Source organism: Macaca mulatta, chromosome X (assembly GCF_049350105.2).
Source record: "Macaca mulatta isolate MMU2019108-1 chromosome X, T2T-MMU8v2.0, whole genome shotgun sequence".
Lineage (NCBI taxonomy): Eukaryota > Metazoa > Chordata > Mammalia > Primates > Cercopithecidae > Macaca > Macaca mulatta.
This window is the reverse complement of record NC_133426.1, coordinates 50826868-50850677: the sequence shown is the minus strand read 5'-3', so window position 1 is coordinate 50850677 and position 23810 is coordinate 50826868. Positions and strand designations below refer to the sequence as shown.

The window sequence follows — 23810 nt, the reverse complement described above, 5'->3', positions numbered from 1 at the left end:
CCCATGCCACTCCCAACAGATCTGACATTTACTGTCTGGGCTTGCCATGTGGGGATTGTGCTTACCATACCTGGCACCCTCTCCACTCACCAGGTGGTGAAGTGCAGCTGAGGCTTGGGATGGGTCATATGTATAAGGGATAGGGGCAGGTACATTCTGAATAAGGGAACTGTGAGACAACATGCCTCCCCTCAAACACCTCGATAGGTATTTACATAACCTAAGGACATGGGAAGACGTTTTCTTTTGGAAGTTTTATTGGTGATCCACATTTTTAAAAGGAGTATAATTGTCATCAGAAAATACTGTTGACCTTTTGTTCTCCAACAACGACCAAACAACGAGACCACAATTAAACAAAACAAGCACCTTTCACTATTGTTATTGCACTCAACAGCAGCTTCTCAAACTGGGTCCTCTCAGCACTTGAATCTTCCTTGGAACAATAGCTGTATTTTTGAAAAGTTGTATAAATCACATTTTTTTCTTTGGTTATGCATTCATTAAACAAATATGTATTTGTCTCCCACTATGTACCAGGTCAAATTCTAAACAAATGTAATTGGGCTAAAATGCTCTATTAGAAAGAATTATTGTTTTAGGAAACAAAATGAGTAAAGTCCCTTTTACCTGTGATATTTTAGGATTCTAGTTAAAGTCACCCAGAAGGATCCCTTTTATAAAACACAGCCCCTCAAAATTTATTTGAAAAATTTACATTTTATATATTTTGCTTAATTATGGAACACTTATATCACATTCTTTTAATAAAATTTTAATGTCTGTCTAGGTGTTTGTGTACAGTTAGAATAAAATCTTAAGAGGCAGATGGGACTTTAGAGGTCCCCTATGTGATCCCACCCAGTGAGTGCTTCCTTCCTACAACTTCCCTGGGAACGGGCATTTAACTTCTGCTGGAACATCACTGGTGATGAGAAGCTCACTACCTCACAAAACATTTTGTTCTAGGATCATTCTCCTCCTTTAAGAAGGTCCTTGCAAATTACAGTGAGGATGAAATTACTAGTGTGCTGTCAGTCATCTGGGTTTATGTGGAAAAATAGTAAAAAGAGTAGTAGCTCATATGGTCTGAGACAAACATGGTACAGGAGAGCTTCAAGAAAGGAAAGCGGGTATTGGGGAAGAAGACCCTGAAGGTTATAGAAAGATCTGAGTCTGAGTCCATGGTGGAGCCTGCTAGAGACCAGAGGAGGTTCCCTTGGTTTCAGAAATCCAGCTGGCAAGCAGGGAAGCCTGTGTGACTGGAGCAGAATAAGAGAGGAAGTAGGAAGAGGCAGCTGAGGGCAGAGAGGCGTTGGATTTGGATTTTCTTCCCCAAGTTTGGAGGGAAACATTTGTGTATTTTGTAGCAGGCGGTGATTTCTTTTTTTTTTTTTTTTTCTTTTTTCTTTTTGCTTTTAAAATACCATGATTCTATTTGGTCAAATCTCTCAGCATTCCCCCTGCCCTGTCACTTTATACCTCACTCCAGAAAACCTGGCCTACTCATAGTCTCCTGAATGTACCAGGCGGAAGAAGCCTATCATGGTTCCTTACACTTACCTGCCCATCCGCTTCCCTGTTCCTGTCATTCCTTCCTTCCCCTCCTTGTCTACCCGGCAAAACTCTCACTTTGCTGCCAAGTTGGGCTCTACCATCACCTGCTCTGGAAGACTTCCTTTACTCTCTCAAGCCAGTCTGGGTGCTTTGTATCTCCATTACCTCAGGTACATGGAGTTAACATGTATGCAGCTGAACAGGTAAAGCCAGAAGACCACAGTGCTCTCTGATGAACATTCCAGATATTACCCTCAAGTCTTCCACCTAAATGGATTCATTCACTTATTCAGCAAACATTTATTGAGCACCTGATAAGTGCCAGTTAAATGGTCAGAATCCATAAGTGAAAAAAGACAGCGGAAGGTATTTGTGCATTGGAGGAAAAAGTCAGTTAGCAGATTCCATTTGAAGGCTCTCCCTCGGACTTCAAGATGTGCTGAAGGGCCTCTTGTTTGGCCCATGGTTTCTCCAAACACTGATTAACAGCTGGAGTGGCATCGCTGCTGGGTGAGGAGGGGAAGTTGTAGGCTCAGTAGCCTTAACTGAAGGAAAAAAGGGAGTTCTGAGTAGAGCATGTCTGTGAGTTAGTAAGTGAATTCCGTGGGTCAGGCTAGGTGGACCAGAAGCACAGGCTACACTGAACATGCTACTCAATGCATTCCAGAGATTTGAATGTTCCCAGGCAGTGGGCTGCTGGGTACCAGAATGGTGAGAGTGCTTTGCAAAATAGGGTTTTGATGGGTTTTTACAAAATAGGGTTTTGATAGTCCTAAAGATAATTGCATATATATTAGGAAGCAAGGAGTGTGGAGGCAACTCCAGTCTATTCTTCAAAGGGCGGCAGCCACAACGAAAAGAGGGGTGTCCCAACTGGGTCATGAAACAAAAGTTCCCATGGACAGTGAAAGCCTGCCTCTGCGAGGCAGTTCTGTGAAAACTGAATGTGAGACAGAAGTGAGAAAGAGAAATAGGGACAGAATGTCACAAACTGCAAACTACTTTGACAACTTTTTCATCACTTCCAGCATGCATTTGTATGACAGACCCAGAAACACTTTAAAGAGCAAGAAGTGGAGTGAAATGAATGATTAGTGTAGACCTACAACACTCTTGGGGAAAATACTATGTACGAAGCAAGAAAAACAAAACAAAAACGCAAGGACTTGCCTCACTGGAGCTCAGCCTGGTCAGATATACCACAAAGCAATTCACCTAAGTGCAATTCAGGCTATGCTAAAGGGACATACCCCATTCCAGGGCAGCCCAGAGGAGGAAAGGCTGACTGCTGGGTTGGTTGGGAAGGCTTCTTAAAGAGAGGACATCTGGGTTAGAGCTTGAAAGATTGGTAGAAGGCTTTCCAGGAAAGGAATGATTCATGGAGAAAGGTTTTAAGATAACCTAAGCTGAAACTTTGAATGTTTCTTCATCTCCAAGTGGGGGATGAAGGGGAAGCCCATATTAAAGATTCCTTTTCTTGGGTATTCAATTAATTATATCCCAGCCTTCTATTTTGCTCATCAGCTGGATGGCCATTAGGTGGCAGCACAAAGTTAGAAATTGTGTACCCCTGAGCCATTGCATGCCTTTGCCTACAACTCTAATAAATCAGGATGCTTTTAATTAACATAGTACAGAAGCCAGGTTTAGCTCTCTAAAAAAATTAGCAAAATCCTGCTTTACAAGATTATGCAGGGTGTCGCAGAACCCAGATTATGTCTGCAGGGGCCCGTGATGGAATTCAAAGCGCTGACATCTATTCTGAAGATCTCACAGAGCCCATGAGGTGCAAGTGTAAGCTTCAAGCAGGATGAGAGATTGGGCCTGCCAGTCAAGGTCTATTGGGTATTCAGAGCAGCAGGTAGCCATGTAAGAAACAGCATCCCAGGGCAACACTGCCACAGGGGCACTCACTACACTTAGGATATCTGCTTGACAGAGTGGACAACAGTGACATTACCAGTCCCCTACAGTCATAAGATTGTAGGATGTGGTATCTGGACAGGGTGCCATAGATAAAGAGTCCAGTCTTTCTGTAATGGATGCTGTGATGTATCATCCAAATCCCTCTTGAGGACTAAATAACTTATTTCCCCTAACTGCTGGAAGTGCTGCCTGAAAATAGCTCTTTGGGAATTTCCATTCTTTGAAGACAGCTGTCTTGCACAGGGCAGCACTAACCAATGACCGCCTTATGGGAGAGGGTGTAAAAACCTTATCCCTGATCCTCTGGCTCCAATTTAGCATGACCATCTCAATTCCAGAGGGCTCTATGAGGTGACCTGCAGCCTTTGTTGAGGCTGTATCACAGTTCAGCTTCTCCCTCTAGCCAGTCTAGCTTCTTTCCTCCCTCAACGGGTGTCAGTTCTGATAGCACTCCCAATAAACTTCCTACACACTAAGCTCTGGCTCAGAAGCCGCTTCCCTGGGGAGTTTAATCCCACCTTTGTTTTACTTGTGGGGAAACTGAGGCAATTTGGAGAGTCATATTTCAAGGAAAATTATAATTCTAATAAGAATAATACTTAAAGACATGTCGAATCTTAAATGAGGATATCCCCAAGGGCAGGGGGTTGCCTGTTTTCTTCCCTACCATAACCCTACCACCTCCATATAGCAGGCACTCAAGAGATATTAAATAAATATGAGACTAGGTTATACTTCTCAATGTCTCTGGTCAGGTGTTTTCTTGTTGAAATCCCATAGCTGTCTTCAAAGGATACATTCCTCTCTATCTCCACAGAGAATGAAAGGAAGCCTCAGAGCACCATGACCCACTCTATGCCAGTCTTTGGGTGTATAGACTATATTGCCTTCATAAGACTGTCAAACTGAGAATAGATGCCCAAACTATATTCTATTCATGGACATTGGCTGGAAGAATGCAAATATTAAGACAGACCATGTCTGCATTATTGAGGCCAGGAGAACTTAGCTGTATCTCTTAATTAGTGCAGAGAGCATTCCTCTGACTTTCACAGAGATTGACCTTGTTAGCACACTCTTAAAACTGCCAATTAAAAAAATCTGATACAGCTAGAAAAAAGAATGGTGTAGGAAAAGCAAAGTGTTACAGCCCATAGCAGATTAAGCATAGTTTCTGCAATAAATGATGATTTGTTCAAATCTAAGTACTGCTGCTTTATCAGCAGACTGACCCTGGGAAACTTACTTAACCTCTGCCTTAGTTTTTTCATCTAGAAAATGGGGAGTGAAAATAATAGTATCTCCTTGAAAGTTTTGCTGTGAGGATTAAATAAGTTAATATATGTAATGTGTGTAGACAGTACCCAGTGTATAGTATTTATGGGCTGTTATTTATTTATAGAATCCTATATATCACATTCCAAAGAGAATATAGGTACTGGATTATGTATCCAAGGAGCCTGCAGAGTCTTGGATGTCCTTTGCTTTAGGATTATCTGACTCTGTGGCTCTGAGTGTGTGGCCCAAGAATTTGTATTTTCAATATGCCCGCTGAAATTTGAGAATCACTGCTTTGCCATTTCAGTAGCCTAATATAGTATCCTTTTAATAAAAATTATCTTACAGCCTTTGTGTTAATGCTTAACCCCAGGAATGCTAACCAGGGCCTTCCTAATTAAGCAGTAAGTTATTTTACTATCTGTATGTGTAAGAATCCCTGAGGAGACCTGAATTGGATTGGCTTGGCCCTAACTGAATTCTAAGTAAGGGCAGATAACTAATAGCTGACAGTTGGTAGCACCAAAGTTCCAGCAGTGTTCTTTACACTGGTCAGTAGGTCATAGAGATGACCGCCATGATAGCATCTTCCTTTGCAAAAGTTTTCAACAGTTGCTTAGGAGAATTCTTTCATGGAAATCCATCTATGAACTCATAATGGAAGTCAATAGGTGTCATGGAATTCACTTTAAATGCTGTTTAGAGTCTTCCATATGAGCATTTGTAGGAAGTAATATATCCCACAAAACAAAGTATATATGTTTTAAACCTCAAGGTTTTTGAAAGCAAATGTAAATAATATTGATTCTATGACCAAGTACCCCATTCCTACTGGCAAAGAAATCAGATGGCTACAGGTTTATCTTTTACCCTTGTGAAAGTGATTTGAGACAGACTAGCTTCTTGATAGATATTTGTACAGTTTAAACCATGTTTCTTATTTTATTGTCAGTTTCATACAAGACCAAATCTAAAGCTAGATAAAAATTTAATCTATCTAACATTTACTCACTCTGGAGTGAAAGTCTATGTTCCTAGCAGCCACTTGCTTCTGGATGAACCCCAAAGATTTGGACTAAAATTAGACTTTGGGATTTTACTGGAAGAAAAATTACTAAAAAATGTCCCTTAGTGTTTCCAGGAGACAGATTTCAGGACTTTTAGTCTCAAAAACTGACCCCAAGCCTGAATTCCTTCTAAGTAGTCCAAAGGTCCTCAAGGAAAGCAAGTTGGTTCAGCAATCCTCTAGTTAGGTTCTGAGCCTGGAGATGGTTTTAAGAATGCTACAATCTGGGGGTATTTAGAACAGGTCTAACTTCTTCAGGCGTAGTTGTCAGCTATCTGAACCCCAGGGCATCTCTGGAATGAGCAAATTTCTGACCAAGTCACAAGGCATCTGCACAATTCAATTGTGTAAGCCTCTTACATGTCAAGGCTCTTGGAGGCTTCCATGATTTTATAACATCTTCTCTTCTACATAGCTGCAAATTGATGGATGATTTGGCTCTAAGAGCTTTTCTTCACTTTTAGTGTGATTGTCTTTAACATTGCCTACATATAGAACTTTGTTAAACATGTGCACTGCAGCAGTGTAAAAGACACAGTCCTGGTTTCCAGAATTTAGACTTCTATGAATTACGTTTACCTGTTTAGCTCCCACCGCTCCAGAACTCTGCTCCAGGGGACTTTTTATTTCATTGTTTTCCACTTTGATCAGAACATGTGCTTTGATACATGATTCACATACCGAACAATTTATTCATTTACAGTCTACGAGTCAATGTTTTTTTAGTATATTTACAGAGTTTTACAGTCATTGGCACAACCAATTTTGTAACATTTTCATCACCCCATAAAGAAAGCTCATACCCATTAGCAGTCACTCTCCATTCCCCCTGCCCTCCAGCCACTAGCAGTGACTACTAATCTATTTTCTGACTCCGTAGATTGGCTTATTCTTGACACTTCACATGAATGGCACCATATATGTGATTTTCTGACTGGCTTCTTTCATGAAATGTAGTATTTTTAAGGTTCATCCATGTTGTGCCATGTACCTCAGTACTTCATTCCTTTTTATAGCCAAATGACATTTGAATGTATGGTTATACCACATTTTATTTATTCATTCATTAGTTGAACATTTGGGTTGTTTCTACCTTTAGATACTATAAATAATACTGCTATAAGCATTTGAGTACAAGTTTTTGTGAAGACATACGTTTTCATTTTTCTTAGCTATATACCGAGGAATTGCTAGGCCATATGATAATTCTAGATTTAACCCTTTGAGAAACGGCTGGACTGTCTTCCAAAGTGACTGCACCATTTTATATTCCTGTCAGCAGTGTTTTAGGGTTCAAATTTCTCTACGTCCTCACCAGTGCTTCTTATGATCTTTTTGATTATAGGCATTGTAGTATGTGTAAAGTTGTATTTCATTGTGGTTTTTATTTGTATTTCCCTAATGACTAATAACATTGAGAATCTTTTCTTGTGTCTGTTGGCCATTTGTGCATCTTCTTTTGAGAAATGTTGATTTTGACCCTTTTCCCATTTTTTTCTTTTTGTTATTGAGTTGTGGGTACTTTATAGATTCTGGGTGCTAGGCCATTACTCAGTGTATAATTTATAAACCACTTCTTCCATTGTGTGGGTTGTATTTTCACTTTCTTGATAGTGTCCTTTAAAGAACAAAAACTCACAATTTTGATTTTGATAAAGTTCAATGTATCTATGTTTTTCTTTTGTTGCTTGTGCTTTTGGTATCACATGTAAGAAACTATTGCCAAATCTAAGGCCACGAGGATTTACCCCTATGTTTTCTTCTAACAGTTTTATAGTTTTAGCTATTACACGAAGCCATTGATCCATTTTGCATTAATTATTGTATCTGATGTTGTTGCACGACTTTTCCTTATTTCAGCTAAAGATGGGGTCCTCTGTCCATGGCCACAAAAATTCAGGTTTGAATGGTGAGTAAGACAGGGTTTTATTGGATGTAAAGAAAGAAAGGGGGGAAACAGGGACTCTCACAAGGCCAGAGTCCCTGCTAGAGCGCTTGCCGCTCAAAACTTGAATCCCAGGTTCCACACAGAGAGAGAAGGAGCCAGGCTCCTCCCTGCTGCAAATGGCATGAACTTCCCAAGGCTCCACCCCAGTGTGCAGGCTGGTTGGAGATTTTCCAGGGACCCCCTCCCACTTGGCTGTCTCATTCCCCCCTCTAAAGAAGCACATCCAAGTGCCCTTGAATAAGGGTAAGTATGAAGACCTATCTTAACTGCTTCCTGCTGACAGGGGTGCTGTTTTGGGGAAACGGCAGTCAAAGCTCCCTCAGAGGCCTATGTAAGGTTCTGAGCAGAAGGGGCCATCATCAGAGGCTCTGGTTGCATGGCCACTTCGAGTTTGATGACCTGAAGGAAGAAGAGACAAACCAGTTTATTAGAAAACATGTATCAAGTTGAAACAAGGGAAGGGGTAAGGGCAGCTCAGAAATCCTGAGGCCTTTTACCAGTTTGCACATGGAGAGGGAGGCCAAAAGCCTGACTGGTAAGAAACACTTTACCCTTTTGCTGGCATATTGGTCTTCTGGGTTCTCTTCCCCTAAGCCCAATCCTAAGCCAACCAGTTTAAGGTTTGGGAAATTAACTCTTTCCAGTTTGGAGGATGTATCTGAGGGGAGTGTCCCATATTACAGAGACACAATTACCTATCTGTGAAGAGGACAGAAGAGGAGAAAGGAAAAAAGAAGGTGCCTTTTAAAGGAGTCCCAGGGGTTCATGATGCATTCAAAAGGGGTACAGACTGCAGATGAATGGCTACCCTTCTAGAAAGAGTGAAGCAGGTATCCCTGGTTCCCTTCTCCTCCTAACTGATACCTGGGGTACGTGAGGGAAAGAGGGAAAAGCATCGTCTTTCCCTCTTCCATCCTTGCATCCCTGAGTCCTGGCGACCATGGCAGTCCCACCATGAATGTCACAGTGGCTTGCACCAATGAAGCAGGGGACGGGTGGGTAGGGGGTGGGAATCACCCACTCTTACCCACATATGCCTTATCTCCCCTGCTTTTCAGTAGCCATGGATTCTCTACACCTCATTTTTGCCATGGATACTAACGTGGCCTTTATCCATGAAACAGGAAGCTTGGGCTTGGCTTGATGGGCAGGCATCAGTCATGCTCACCTGCCCTGTGCCTTTTAACTTCCATTATCATCTGCCTCTGGATCCTTCAGATCCAGTTTTCTTTCCTAGGACTTTAACCCAAAGCTTGGAATTGAGTTTGGGACAAAAATGTGTCTCAGGGTGGGGGATTGCATGGACTCCTTATTATAAGCTGAATGCTAAAGTGAAACTGTGGAATTGAGTCCTCCACCAGCAAAGGAGAGAAAAGGATGTCTTGTGACATGCCCAGATAACTGGTGGCTATAGTCATGCTTGCTAGGATTTCGGTGCATGGTGCTTGGCTTGGTTAGCTCCTTTGGTCTTACTTTCCCAAAAGGAAACCCCTGAGTGATGCGCACCCTATTTATTCCAGTCGCCTGGCAGGATTTGTAGGATAAGTTCTCAGAATTAGAATATTGATCCGGATTTCTACATTACCCATCCCTTTTGTTCTTTCTGAGCTGAAGCTGGAGATTGCTGGTTGGTTCACAGGAACAATCAGGGTTAGTCAAACATGTAGGCAAAAACTTAAAAACAACTAGTGAGTTTAGAATTTGGTGACAAATGTGTAAGTGTTGAAACATAATTTTTCTCTCTCTCCAGTCCTCATTTTTGTTAAAAAACCAAATCATCCTGGGACTGAGTGGTTTGCAAAATAGACTTTAGTCTTATACTTGGCCTGATTATTTGCATAAAGTGAAGCAAGAAAAATTATTTCTACAAAGGCCTTTTAGATTGCCTGTGTTGGAACTCTGTTCCCCAAGGGATCTCATTACAAGACCTTTTAAAGCCAAGTCCAGCCATGGGTTTATCCTGAAATACCTGTGAGTTGGATGATCCTCTCCTCTTAAGGTCCCCAGATAAACTCGGAGCTCTTGGACCTGTTAGAAAGTGACATTCTTTTTTGACCACAGGTCAGGAACCCTGTACAGGGACTGTGTAGATGAGGGTATGAGGCCAGTCTCCCCATTGGGCTTCTATCAGCTCTGCAAGTCAAGCTTGACTCCTTAAAGGGAAGCATACCCTTCCAGTCCAAGCCTTGGTAAAATTACCACCTTCTCCAGTTGTGCTCTGTGCAAAAGAAAAATGGATTCTTACTGCACTGATACAAACAACTATATTGCCACAAGAACACTCCAGATAGTTTTCAAATTTAGAGGAACCAGGCAGAGAGAAACAAACATGCTCTAAATTTTGCTCACAGTGGGTATTACCTTACTCAATTATTAAAAGGCTATAAATAGTTTAACATAAGTTTCCTTGACTCTGAAAAACAAAACATGGATCAGCAATATTCCAAGCAAGTCTTAGAAAGGTTGCTTCAGATTTCTGAGTTCAGTCCAGTTAGTTAACTCTTGTTTCTCTTGATATTCATGAACATTTCAGCTCTTCCTGAATCCTGTACATTTTCCTTTATTCCAATGCTACAATCTCCAAAGTTATCAGAAACCCAATTGTCTCAATCAAAAATTGTATTTGAGAGCACCTGTCAGAGTCCTATAGCTTATTATAAACCATCTTTTGAAAGGATTAAAACAAGACAACAATTGTCTGTGAATAGCAAAATGTCTAGAGCAGTTATAGTTAGAAACACAATTGACAAAGAAGTTTGGTTATCTCCATGGTTTACAATAACGACATAGCAACCTTAATTATGATTGATAGCATATACTTAGACGTTAGAATTTTAGAAATCCCGTACAATTTTGGAACATATATTAGTATTATTCACCAAGATATAACCTAAAGAAGATTCAACATCACCTTTGGCAATCCCATGTACCTAAACATGTCAAATAATCCTGTTTACCTCTCTTTCCTGGACATTCCAAGGGTCCTCTGGACTATCTGAAAATTGTCAAGAAAGACAATTTGAAACTGAAATCTGATTTTGGGAAGACTTAAATATGTTGAAAGTACTTGACATTATGAAATAGAATTCCAGATTACCACAAGTTATTTATTTTTCCAAGATGATGACTCATAAATTTTAAAGAAGCAAAAACCTTTTATAACCCTTTTGAATTTAGTCAACACGTTCACACAGAGAACTTCTTCTGCGAGATCAGTTTCTACAATTCTTCCACCACTTGTTTGAACCCTCAGTTTTTTCCTAATTTAAAACCATCTTTTAACCCTAGGCAAAAATTTACATTTCTATGCCTTTTTGTAACCTTTTACTAAAAAACACATTTTACTGTGCTTACACTTCTTGCATGTAAATTTATTTTCAGTAGTTTCAATTACATATTATAATGGTAACTCCTAGCGATTTTTAACTTTAAGGTAAAACTTGTTAGTTTGCTTTAATTGTGCGCTATGGGCAGTCAAGGTCTGACTCCAGCATAATGAAGGGCGCAGTTAGTTCCTTATGTCCCCAGGCCTTACCAATTGTGAAGCAGGCAAGGCAGATAGTTCTCAAAGGCCAAAAAGCAGTTTGTAACCTTAAAACATTTGGCAAACCTCGCATCTGACCTGCATAGTTTGTTTCATCTATTTACATTTTAATGATACCTGCATTTTACCAATAATCTTTAAGGCTGTTTTTATTTCTCAAAGATTAAAGTCACATGAACTGAAAAGTACCCCAGTTTTTATCTTCCCTTTTAAAAATATTTAATCCAAGTGCTTGTCTTTCTTTAGGCCAAATTAATTAGCACTCATTTTACAGAAATCATATACAGTACATACACAGACAGGCAGAAAAAAACCCAGTAGCTGGATGGGGCCCTTTAAGAGACAGAGCTAGGAAAATATGCAGATATGGAACCAGAAAGGGCTCATTCCCTGAGGCAGGATTGCTAAACAAAGCCTTGCCCCCAGAGTTGTAAGTCCTGCCCCCAGAATTACAAGCCATGCCCTCAGGCTGTAAAACAAGATGGAGGCTTGATTTCACAACCTAAACTTTGCAGAGAATACCAACAGTGATAGTTGGGTTGGGGTTGGCCTATCTTCTAAAAGAAAAAGAAAACTTTAAAGGTTAACTTGTTGATAGGGTAGAGAAGGGGAAAGAAAAAGGGTTTAAAAATGCCTGGGGAAGAACCTTTTATTCTCATGCAAGTGGTTCCTCCACCGGGGAGAGAAGCTTAAGCTTAATTACTGTCCAGTGGAACCAGCCAGCCGGCTGTGTGGGACCCTTGGGCCATGCATCCCAGCCCCAGCACGGAGTGGGGAGCGGCAGGCAGCTGCGGCTCACCAGTCCATCTGGAAAAAGGAAGGAAAAGGCCATGAAAAGGTCCCCTGCCCGGGAGGGCCGGGGGTGGGGGCACTGTTTCCCATAAGCTCAGAAGTCCCAAGATGAAAAGGTTTAGGAGCAACTGTAAGAGGTTTTGAGTCCCCACGTTGCACGCCAAAAATGTTACAGGACTTTTTCCTTAGTTCAGCTAAAGATGGGGTCCTTTGTCCCACAGCCATGAAAATTCAGGCTTGCAGACACTTTGAAGGGTAAGACAGCTTTTATTGGGTGTAAAGGAAGGAAGGGAGGAAAAGGGACTCTCACAAGGCCAGAGTCCCTGCTAGAGCACTTTCTGCCCACAGCTTGAATCCTAGGTTCCACACAAGAGGAGGGGCCAGGCTCCTCTCAACTGCAAAAGGCACAAAATTCCTGAGGCTCTACCCCAGTGCTCAGGCCAGTTGGAGTTTTTCCCAGGGACACGCTCCCATCTAGCTGTCTCAAGGTGAGTTAGAGTCTGACCTTATTCTTTTGTATGTGGCTATTCAGTTGTCCCCGCACCACTTGTTGAAAAGGATATTCTTTCTCCCATTGAATTGTTTTGGAACCTTTGTCAAAAATCAGTTGATTGTAAATGTGAGAGTTCATTTCCGGACTCTCAATTTTATTCCATTTATCTTTATTTTATCCTTATGCCAGTGCCACATTGTTTTGATTATTCTTGCTTTGTAGTAACTTTTGAAATCAAAATGTGTGAATCCTTCAACTTTGTTCTCCTTTTTCTAGATTATTTTGGCTATTCTGGGTCCCTTGAGTTTCCATAAGAATTTTAGGATCACCTTGCCAATTTCTACAAAGAAACATACTATTATTGTGACAAAGACTACATTGAATCTGTAGACCACTTTGGAGAATATTACCATCCTAATAAATTAAGTATTCTGATCCATGATGTGGGATATGATGAGGTTTCTCTTCAAATAGCCTGATCAATCCTTTATTCTTTAATTCATAGTACCCACCCCTTTCTCCTTTTTCTCTTTTCTGCCTTTGTTACATACCAGGACACGGACACGCCACAGTACCAGGCTTATCAGTACCAGCTCACATTCCTTTCCTTATCTGGAAGGGAGACTAGCTCTCTAGCTCATTGCAAACACCCCTTCCCCTCTTTTTTCCCTCTCTCCCTTATATGCCCACCTTATCTTTAAAAAGTTCAAATATCTAGCCAACTGGGATTAGTTCAGGTTGTGCGACCCGACCCTGGCCAGTGGGTAAAGGGTACAGGGGCAGGACTTGCATCAGGAATAAAGGCTCTCGTGCCCCTTTGTTCAGGTGTGCTCTCACGGCGACTGGCCAAGGAGAAGCACCCCTTTACACAGAAGTAAAATTGCTTTGCTAAGAATTCTTTGTTTGAGTGTTCAATCTTCTTAGGATTTTGAGCTTTATTCCCAACAATGAGCATGGGATGTTTTGCCATTTATTTAGATATTCTTTAAATTTTTTAAACGAAGTGTTGCAGTTTTCAGTTTACAAGGCTTGCACTTCCTTGGTTAAATGTATTCTTAAATATTTTATTCTTTTCGATGCTATAATAAGTGGAATTACTTAATTTTGTTTTAAATGTATTAATTGCAAATGTATAGAAATTCAGTTGAGTTTCGTACATTGTTCTTGTATCTCAGGGAATTTTAAGGGTTAAGCTTACAAATTATATATCCATGTAAGACAAGCTGCATTTATGTGTATTGGTTGCTTAGAAAATTTAAGATAGAAAATTTTTTATCTTGACTTGACCAGAATAATTATTATACAACAATAACTTCTGGGGAAATACATAGAAATGGAAGAAGAAAAGGAAATCAATATTTTTACTGCTCTATTTTGGGCCATTTTAGATGCATTTTCATATCCAAAATTTTCAACAGCCCTACGAAGTACTGTTAGCTTCATTTTGAAAATGAGACTGGGGCTCAAAGGGAATTAATAACCTTCCCAAGGTCACATGGCCAAGATGTAGCTAACAAGATCATGGTTTATCTGGGAGACTGTGTCTTCACAGAATAAACTCATTATCTCATCACAGATTGTGTTGACCTGATAAAATTCTATATTCTCCTCAGGTTCTGTCTTCTGAAACTTCAACAATTCAATCAAAAGTTCAAGACATGTATGCTGAAAACTTATAGTGTTGAAAGAAATTAAAGAACACCTAAACTAATGGGAAGACATCCAGTGCTCATAGATAGAAAAACTTGATAACGTTAAGACGATAATACTCTTCAGAGTGATCTATGAATTCAATGGAAATTCTATCAAAATGTCAGTTGACTCCTTTATAGAAATTAACAACATAATAATTAAATTCATATCGAAACTCAAGAAAAACAGAATAGTCAAAACAATCATTATAAAGGAAAACAAATTTGGAGGGCTCATAATTCCCAACTTCAAGTCCACAGGAAGCAGGACATATGATGCCCTGCTTATTGGCATAATGATAGACATCTAAAACAATAAAATATAACTGAGAGTCTTGAAATGAGCTCTCATGTTTACAATCAATCCAGTTTGACAAGGGTGCTGAAACAATACAATGAGAAAATAATAGTCTTTTCAACAAATGGTGCTAGAACAACTGAATATCTACATTTAAACAAACAAACTTGAGCCTCAATCTCACACTATATGCAAAAATTAACTCAAAATGAATAAAGGTCTAAATACCAGTGTTTACATTATACAAATATTAGAAGAAAACATAGGGGTAAATCATAGGGCAATGGTTTCTTAGACATGAAACCAAAAGTACAAGCAACAAAAGAAAAAAAATAGATAAATTGGACTTTATCAAAATTAAAATTTTTTAATGTTTCAAAGGACACTATTAAGAAAGTGAAAAGAGGTCAGGCGCGGTGGCTCACGCCTGTAATCCCATCACTTTGGGAGGCCGAGGTGGGCAGATCACCTGAGGTCCGGAGTTTGAGAACAGCCTGACCAACATGGAGAAATCCCATCTCTACTAAAAATACAAAAATTAGCTGGGTGTGGTGGCACATGCCTATAATCCCAGCTACTTGGGAGGCTGAGGCAGGAGAATCGCCTGAACCCAGGAGGCAGAGGTTGCAATGAGCCGAGATGGTGCCATTGCACTCCAGCCTGGGCAATAAGAGTGAAAGTCCATCGAAAGAAAGGAAGGAAGGAAGGAAGGAAGGGAGGGAGGGAGGGAGGGAGGGAGGGAGGGAGGGAGGGAGGGAAAAGAAAAGAAAAGAAAGAAGAAAATTCAAATAATGAAAGATGATATATACAAACTATATATTGGACACGGGACTTATCTCTAAAATGTACCTAAAATGTATAAAGAATGCTTGCAACTCAATGATAAGAAGAGAAATCACCCAACTGAAAAAATAGTAAAATGATTTGAAAGAAGATATACAAATGGTCTATAGGTACATGCAAAGATGTTTAACATTAGTCATCATAAAAATGCAAATCTAAACCATAATAAGATACTACCAGTGTCCATGAGGATATAGAGAAATTGAACCCTTATAAACTGCTGGTGGGAATGTAAAATAGTACAGACACTCTGGAAAACAGTCTGGCAGTTCCTCAAAAAGTTATACCTAGAGTTGCCATTTGACCTAGCAACCAAGAGAAATGAAAGCACATGTCCACACAAAAACTTGCATTAGGATGTTTATAGCAGCAGCATTCACAAAAGCCAAAATATAGAACTAACCCAAATATTCATCAACTGATTAATAAACAAAATATGATTTTCTTTATAAAACCATATGATTGAATATTACTCACCCATAAAAAGGATTGAAGGACTGATACATACTACAACATGGATGGACCTTGAAAACATTATGCTATGGGAAAGAAGCCAATCACAGAGGACTGCATATTGTATGATTCCATTTACATTAAATGTGCAGAATAGGCAAACCTATAGAGACAGAAAGTACATCAGTAATGGCCTAGAGCTGATGGGAATGGGGATTTAGGGGTTATGGATAAAGAATACAGGATTTCTTCATGGGGTTATGAACGGGATCTAAAATTGATTGTCCTGATGGTTACACACTCTATGCATATACTAAAACCACCTAATTGTACAGTTTAAATGGGGAAATTGTCTGGCATATAAATTATATCGCAATACAGCTTTTATAATCAGGGAAGTGCTAGATGGATAAGGTATGTTCCAAACTAGCCATGGCTGATAATACTGAGTTACTAGCTCTTGACAGGGCTGTGATACGTGATTTTGCAAATTGTATACTCTGCAACTACAGGAAACACCATTTTATGGACTACAATGTAAATGGTGCCCCCTGAAGTTGTGCAGTATACAATACACACAGCCTTAAGCTTCAGCTCTGGCACTTAGGAGAAAAATTCTGAGGCTGATCATTATGGGTGACCAAAGCTCATTTCCAAAAATTCAAAAGAAAGCTAGTTTTCAAGTAAGTGGCACAGAAAGTAATTTTCCCCACACAGCTCTTTAACTCAGCATTCAGGCAACCATTATGCTCCCTATCTTTTATTCTTTTTATCCTTTTGAGGCTTTTTGGCTTTCAGCTTAAATAATGTATAATTAGCACAGCATCAAAGGATATTTTACAAGTAAATAGGTATACCCATAATCCCCCATCCTGAACACAATTGCTTTTATTTCTCTAGATCTCCTTTCAATCTTTATTCATATGTGCATATACTTTCTTACATAGCTGTAATTATAGTGTATACACAGTTTGGTTCCCCTTTTACCATTATTTTATAAACACTGATCTGTGTTGCTTTATAGTTTTGCATTTATTGTTTTAATGGATGTATAACATTCTTTCCAGTTAATGTACCATAATGCACTCAATCTTCTCATTCCCTGAATGCAGGACAATTAGTGCAATTACACAACAGCCACAATATGGAAATGACTACATGCAAGGACTCTGATCTATTTTTTTCTTTTCTGCAAAGCTCTTATCATCATCTGTGCATATGACCTCATTTACTTAGTTATTTTTATTATTATCAATTAGTCCTATTTTGAAGTTAATCAAGAAGAGCAAGGCCCCTTGTCTCATTTGTTCACTGATGTAGCCCAGGTCCTAGAATAGTAACTAGCATATAATAGATGCTCAATGAATATTTGTCAAATAAGTTAATATTAAACCATTCTCTTAGGCTCAATTCCTAGCAGAGAACTGTCTTAGTCAAAGAGCATAAATCTTGGATTTTTAGCAAGAAATTATAGGAGAATTTTTCCCAACTCTGTACTGTCCAATTGGACCTTCAATTAGAGTCAAGAACACATGATTCTGGAGAGAGTACTTGGGTCTTTCACCTACAGCCCTGTGGTCCACATTCAGCGCCCTAGTTTGTACACAATGCACATATCTTGAAAAGATTAAATGGGTTGGTTGAAAGAGAAAATGACTCTTTCTCTATTGAACATAAGAGTTTGAACTAAGGCCAGGCTGATAGCAGATGTATCATATGTCATTTAAAAGCCAGCTTTGAAAAACAGACCCTCTTTTTCATGGGAATAGGCTCAGCACCAATCACAGGAACCATACACATTGTGGCTCCAATATTTTTGGGGTTGACAAGTCATCTAAACTCCAGAAGAGTTTTCATGAAGAAGTGGACCTTAGCACATAATTTGGATACCTGAGCACAGGTCCATTCTTTGGAGCAAAATGGTGATTTATCTACCAAAAAAGGGTCTTGCCCCCACTCCACACTATGATCCCACTCTTACACTTGCCATTCTTGCATTTGCCATGTTGTCTGTCACAAGGAAACACAAAGACTCCATGTATCTGGAAACTGGCATGAGATGCCAGTAGAATTAGAGAAGGAGCACTGGATGAGGAAAGAAAAGCATCAACATTACTGAGTCATTACTATCTGCCACACCCTTCCATCCTTTATTGTTCAATACAACCCTATGAAGTAGGAATTATTTTTGTACCTATTTTAAAATTGAAGAAACTAAGGAACAGAGAGGTGAGGTAACCTGTCTAAGGTCACAGGGCGAGTGCAAGAATAGGGATTCAAACCCAGGTTTGACTCACTTCAAAGTCATGTTTTTTCTGTGGTAGCATTAAGAGATCATAATGCCACTCATAGGAGTGACCCTGAATGGCTTAAAGACCATGAGCATTTCCCTTTTCTCTTGGGGGCCTCAGTTTCCCTTTCTATACAAAGAGGAAGTTGGACTAGGTGATTTGCTAAATGTTCTTTTTGGTATCTAGTCCCATTTGATTATCACAATATCCTATGATAGAAATTGGGAAACTCTTATTTTCATAATCTCCATTTTATAAATGAACAAATGGGGGTTCAGAGAGGTTTTGTGTCTTGTGTATAGTCACATAACTAGTTTCTGGGAGAGTCAGATGAACCTAGGTTTCTGAACTTCTAGATTGAAGTATCACAGGTCACCTGGCCCATGTTATATCACTCTCTTTTTATTTCTTCTCTTCATTGTGGGAAAATTCCCCATTTTCACAAACTAGAGTTCACATTAATAAAATGTTTATACATTGCAGTATGATTTGTAACCCTCATGCACTTTCTCTTAATCTGAGTGTGTCATCAGTTAGAGGTTTGTTCTTGTTCCAGGGATGAAATAACTAATTAAGTCACACCTTGTCCCAAAGGGTTTTGATGGATAGAAGTGATTTCTAAAATGTATTGGGAACCTACCATGTATATTCGACCCTGGACATCATTTCAGTATCTTCCAGGCTTTTTCAATAAGGAGAATCTCTGGAGAACTCATTAAAAATACACATCCCTACAATCTACCAAGAACTATACATTTGGAATAAGAATATAAGTTTGTTGGGAAGCTGAGGCAGGTGGATCACCTGAGGTCAGGAGTGCAAGACTAGCCTGGGCAACATGGTGAAACCCCATCTCTACTAAAAATACAAAAGTTAGCTGGGCGTGGTGGCTTGCGCCTGTAATCCCAGCTACTCCAGAGGCTAAGGTGGGAGAATTGCTTGAACCTGGGAGGCAGAGGTTGCAGTGAGTCGAGATCACACCATTGCACTCTAGCCTGGGCAACAGAGCGAGACTCTGTCTCAAAAAAAAAAAAAAAAAAAAAAAGAATATGAGTTTGTGAGTTTGTAAGACATACCCACACACAATGCATCCTCATCATGAGCTAGGGCTGATTTTTAATTAGTATGGCTGACCAGTTGTTTTTTTTTTTTTTACCAGAATACATTCTGATTGATTGGAGACCATGCCGTACCATTTATCATGTTTTCTGAATATCAGCAAGTAAGGTAGGGATCAAATACATTCATTTGACAGAAGAGGAACTAAGGTCCCAAGTGGCTCAATAGCTTGCTCCATATCACACATATTAAGCAGGTGGCAGGGGGAGGGCCATGCTCATTTTCAAACTGCAATAAGTAGTCACTGCCAAAGAGAGCAGGCCATGTGGTATGTATCAATTAGAGTTTTTCCAAGAAACAGAACTAATAAGAAATATATACATAAATAGATTTATTTTAAGGAATTAACTCACATGATTGTGGTGGCTGGCAAATTCAAAATCTAAAAGGCAGGCCAGAAGGCTGGAAACTCAGGCAGAATTTCTATGTCACAGTCTCAAAGCACAATTCCTTCTTTGTGAAGAGACCTCAGTTTTTACTCTTAAGGTGTTCAACTGATAGAATCAGGTTCATGCACATTATCAAGGGTAATTTCCTTTACCTAAAGTCAACTGACGGCAAATATTAATCACATCTGCAAAAACCCTCCATAGCAAAGTCTAGATTAGTATCTGACAAACAACTGGGCACCGTAGTACAGTAGTCCCCCTGCTTATCTACAATTTCACTTTCTGTGGTTTCCATTACCTGTGGTCAACCATGTTCTGAAAATATTAAATGGAAAATTCCAGAAATAAACAATTCATAAGTTTTAAGTCATGGGTCATTCTGAGTAGTGTGATGAAATTTCTTGCCATTCCGCTCCATGCCGCCCAGGCCATGAATCATCCCTTTGACACTGCTTGCCCATTAGTCACTTAGTAACTGGCTTGGTTATTAGATGACTATCGTGGTATTAGAGTGCTTATATTCAAGTCACCCCTATTTTACTTAATCATGGCCCCAAAGTAAAAGAGTAGTGATGCTAGCAATTTGGACGTGCCAAGGAAAAGTCATAAAATGCTTTTTTAAGTGAAAAGCTGAAAGTTTTTCACTTAAGGAACAAAAGAAAAACTGTATGCTGAGGTTGCTAAGATCTAGAGTAACAGCAAATCTTCTATCTGTGAAATTGTGAAAAAGGAGAAAGAAATTCATTTAGTTCTGTTGTCCTGTCCCACCTCAAACTGCAAACGTGATGGCCATAGTGTTTCACAAGTGCTTAGTTAGGGTAAAAAAGGCATTACATTTGTGGGTGAAGGACATGAACAGAAACATGTTCCAATTGATGGCAATTGAGTTCAGTACTAACCACTGTTTCAAGCATCTAATGGGGGTCTTGAACATATCCCCTGAGGATAAGTGAGAACTACCGTATAGCCAAATTGACACATAAAATTAACAACCACGGGGTATTTGAGGGAGTGGAATGATCTGAGACAGCATGGATTTGAGCCCCAGAGACAAATTCTGCTGCCCCCTCACTAAACTGCTGGCCCTATCCCTATTTGTTTGGGCTTTTCTATATATCCAGTTTCCCATGGCTGGAGCCTTCAGACTTAGTGACTCAGCTAGATTTAAAATGCAGCGGCTGTTATACCAGACTGTATACTGTTACTAGAAAGGCAACTGCTAAGGTTGGGAGCAAAGAGACAGATCAAAGTCCTGCTTCTAAAGGACCCGAAAAATATGAGATTCCCTGTCTTCATCACATCTCTGTCATCTAACAGTTTCCTCATTTGTAAAATGTAGATAATAGTCATATCTGCCTCTTAGGGGTTTCATAATGATGAAATGGAATTTATATACGTAAAGTGCTTAGAACAGTACCTCGCATGAAATAAACACTACATAGATGTCAGGCTTTTTTGTTGTTGTTGTTATCATTAGCAGCATCCTAGGTAGGGCCCTCTATAGAAGTATAAATTCAGCAAGTTTGTGTTCAAGGACCTCTTTAGGCATTGGCCTCTTCATGAGCTCCAGTGGCAGCACCTACAGGTAGCTTCAAGGGCTTTAGCTCTATTCCTCCATATCAGCATTAGCTACCCTCAATGAATATATCAGATGAGTGAAAATGGTGTGATGGCCACATTAAAACAGCACAAATAAATCCTCTAGCCTATGCCCACTTCCTATTGCTCTTTCCACCCTATTACCAATCTCTGATAAAGCTTGGAATCTCCAAAGCTGGCCACCCAATGTCTATACATTACTCACATAAACTGGACCTCTCCTTGCCAAAACTCTATGAATTAAGAAACATTATCCTTCGGAAACTGAGGCCCAAATAATAAAAGGGATTTGACCAAGGTCACAGTGCTAATAAATGGAAGAGAAGGAGTTTGAACTCAGATATATGACTTCACAACCATGTTCTAACCCCCAAACCACATGAACTCATCCTAAGACGCTCATGGATTAAAATGGCTTAACTCCTTTCTTTTTTTTCTTTTTTCTTTTCTTTCTTTCTTTCTTTTTTTTTTTTTTTCTTTTTTTTTAAGACAGAGTCTCGCTTTGTCACCCAGATTGGAGTGCAGTGGCACGATCTCGGCTTACTGCAACCTACGCCTCCTGGGTTCAAGCAATTCTCTGCCTCAGCCTCCTGAGTAGCTAGGATTATAGGCTCCCGCCACCATGCCCAGCTAATTTTTTGTATTTTTAGTAGAGATGGGGTTTTACCATGTTGGCCAGGCTGGTCTTGAACTCCTGACCTCGTGATCCACCCACCTCAGTCTCCCAAAGTACTGGGATTACAGGTGCGAGCCACCGTGCCCAGCCTAACACCTTTCTTATAAAGAATTTGTGGGCCAGGTGTAGTAGCTCACACCTATAATCCTAGTACTTTGAGAGGCTGAGGCAAAACGATGGCTTGAGCCCAGGAGTTTAAGACCAGACTGGGCAACATAGCGAGACTGGCAGGCCAGATCTCACTAACATAGGCCTCCATTACAACTGTTCCAGCACTGACTGAGTAGCTAGGTTAAACATTAAAAGCTGATTGAGCCAGTGCTCTTATACAAAGGCTGGAATGTAACAAATAGCCCACCAAGAGTTTTCCCTAGGCTTTTCCTGGGCTTTCAAGCATGACAAAATAATGAAGGAATTCTTAACAGGACCCTTTTAGAATTAAACAAGTTTTACTGTGGGTCTGAAGAAACTCCCCAGGCCTCCACAAACAAGTTTACTGAGGTCTAAAGGAACTCCCCAAACCTTTATGATTTAACAGGAGACAAGATAAGGGTAATCGCCCTAGCACCTAGACCCATTTAGATTAAATATACTTACTCAGGCTCCAGAAGAAGGTCTTCAGGACTCAGACCTTAGTTATAGATTAAAAGAAGTTAATCACTTATTGTCTTTAGATGAATGCACACTTACACATAGACATACAGCTTAGAAGGTATATAAGCTCTGGAAAACATTGTACTTTTGAGTTGATCTAGCAATAATTTCCAGGCCTTCTCCTTGTAACTGGCTGCAGAAATAAAAACCCTCTTTCTCCCCAGTTTATCTGCATCTCGTTATTGGGCCACGAGAAATAGCAGCCTGACTCTCAGTTTGGTTTGGAAACAAGATCACATTTAGCATATGTTCTTGGTAATATCGTACATAAATTCATTTATAATGAACTTGTCATATACAAGTTCATTATAAAAGTTTAATTTTTTTTTTTTTTTAAAAACGAATTTGCACCAGGCATGGTGGTTTAGGCTTGTAATCCTAGCACTTTAGAAGGCTGAGGCAGGAGGACTGCTTGAGCCCAGGAGTTCGAGACCAGCCTGGGCAACATGGTGAAACCTCATTTCTACTACAAATACAAAAATTAGCCAGGCATGGTGGTGCAGGCCTGTAGTCTCAGCTACTCAAGAGGCTGAAGTGGGAGAATCACCTGAGCCCAGGAAGTCAAGGCTGCAGTGAGCTGTGATGGCACCACTGCACTTCAGCCTGGGTGATAGGAGTGAGACCCTGTCTCAAAATAAAAAAAAAGAATTTGCATTTTTAAAAGAGGAATCATGTAGATGTAGAAGGCATGAATCTGAAGGAAGGAATTTCTTTTAATTAAATTACAGATTGTTTAAGGTATGGGAAGAATCTTGATAAGGTGGATTCAAAAAATAGACAAAAAATGGATGACTTCAAGAATTTGACAGTTACTTTGATCTTTATCATAAATAATTTTAGCATATGTTCTTGGTAATATCTTATATAAATTCATTTATAAAAGTTTAAATGTTTAGGCAGTGGGAAGAGATTTGGAGGCAGTAGGTCTTTTAAGGGTGCCCTTAAACAGTCATATACTGTATATATATATACAGTATGTAAGGTGCCCTTTCCAGTTATATAAAGTCTAGACCTTAGACTTAAGGTGCTCATTGTACTGACAAACCAGCTCAACTGGAGGCAGAATATAAAGAAAATTTCCTTATAACCCGTGGCTTGGGAGAGGAGTGATAGCAGAGACTACTGGAGATTCTAGTGTTAAGGTTGGTCTCTGTAATGTTCTTTCTAGGCACGTACTCTGCCAGTCTGCAAAG

General features: G+C 39.8%; 1 long non-coding RNA gene across 1 annotated transcript; it reads right to left on the bottom strand.

The window, feature by feature from the left end:
• Window positions 1-7734: 7734 nt before the first annotated feature.
• LOC106995203 (uncharacterized) lies at window positions 7735-10838 on the bottom strand. The gene is made up of 4 exons (XR_001441964.3): window positions 10733-10838; window positions 9946-9993; window positions 9745-9803; window positions 7735-8174 (listed from the first exon to the last, which is right to left on the bottom strand). It is a non-coding gene; the product is annotated as an uncharacterized LOC106995203 (long non-coding RNA).
• Window positions 10839-23810: the final 12972 nt, after the last annotated feature.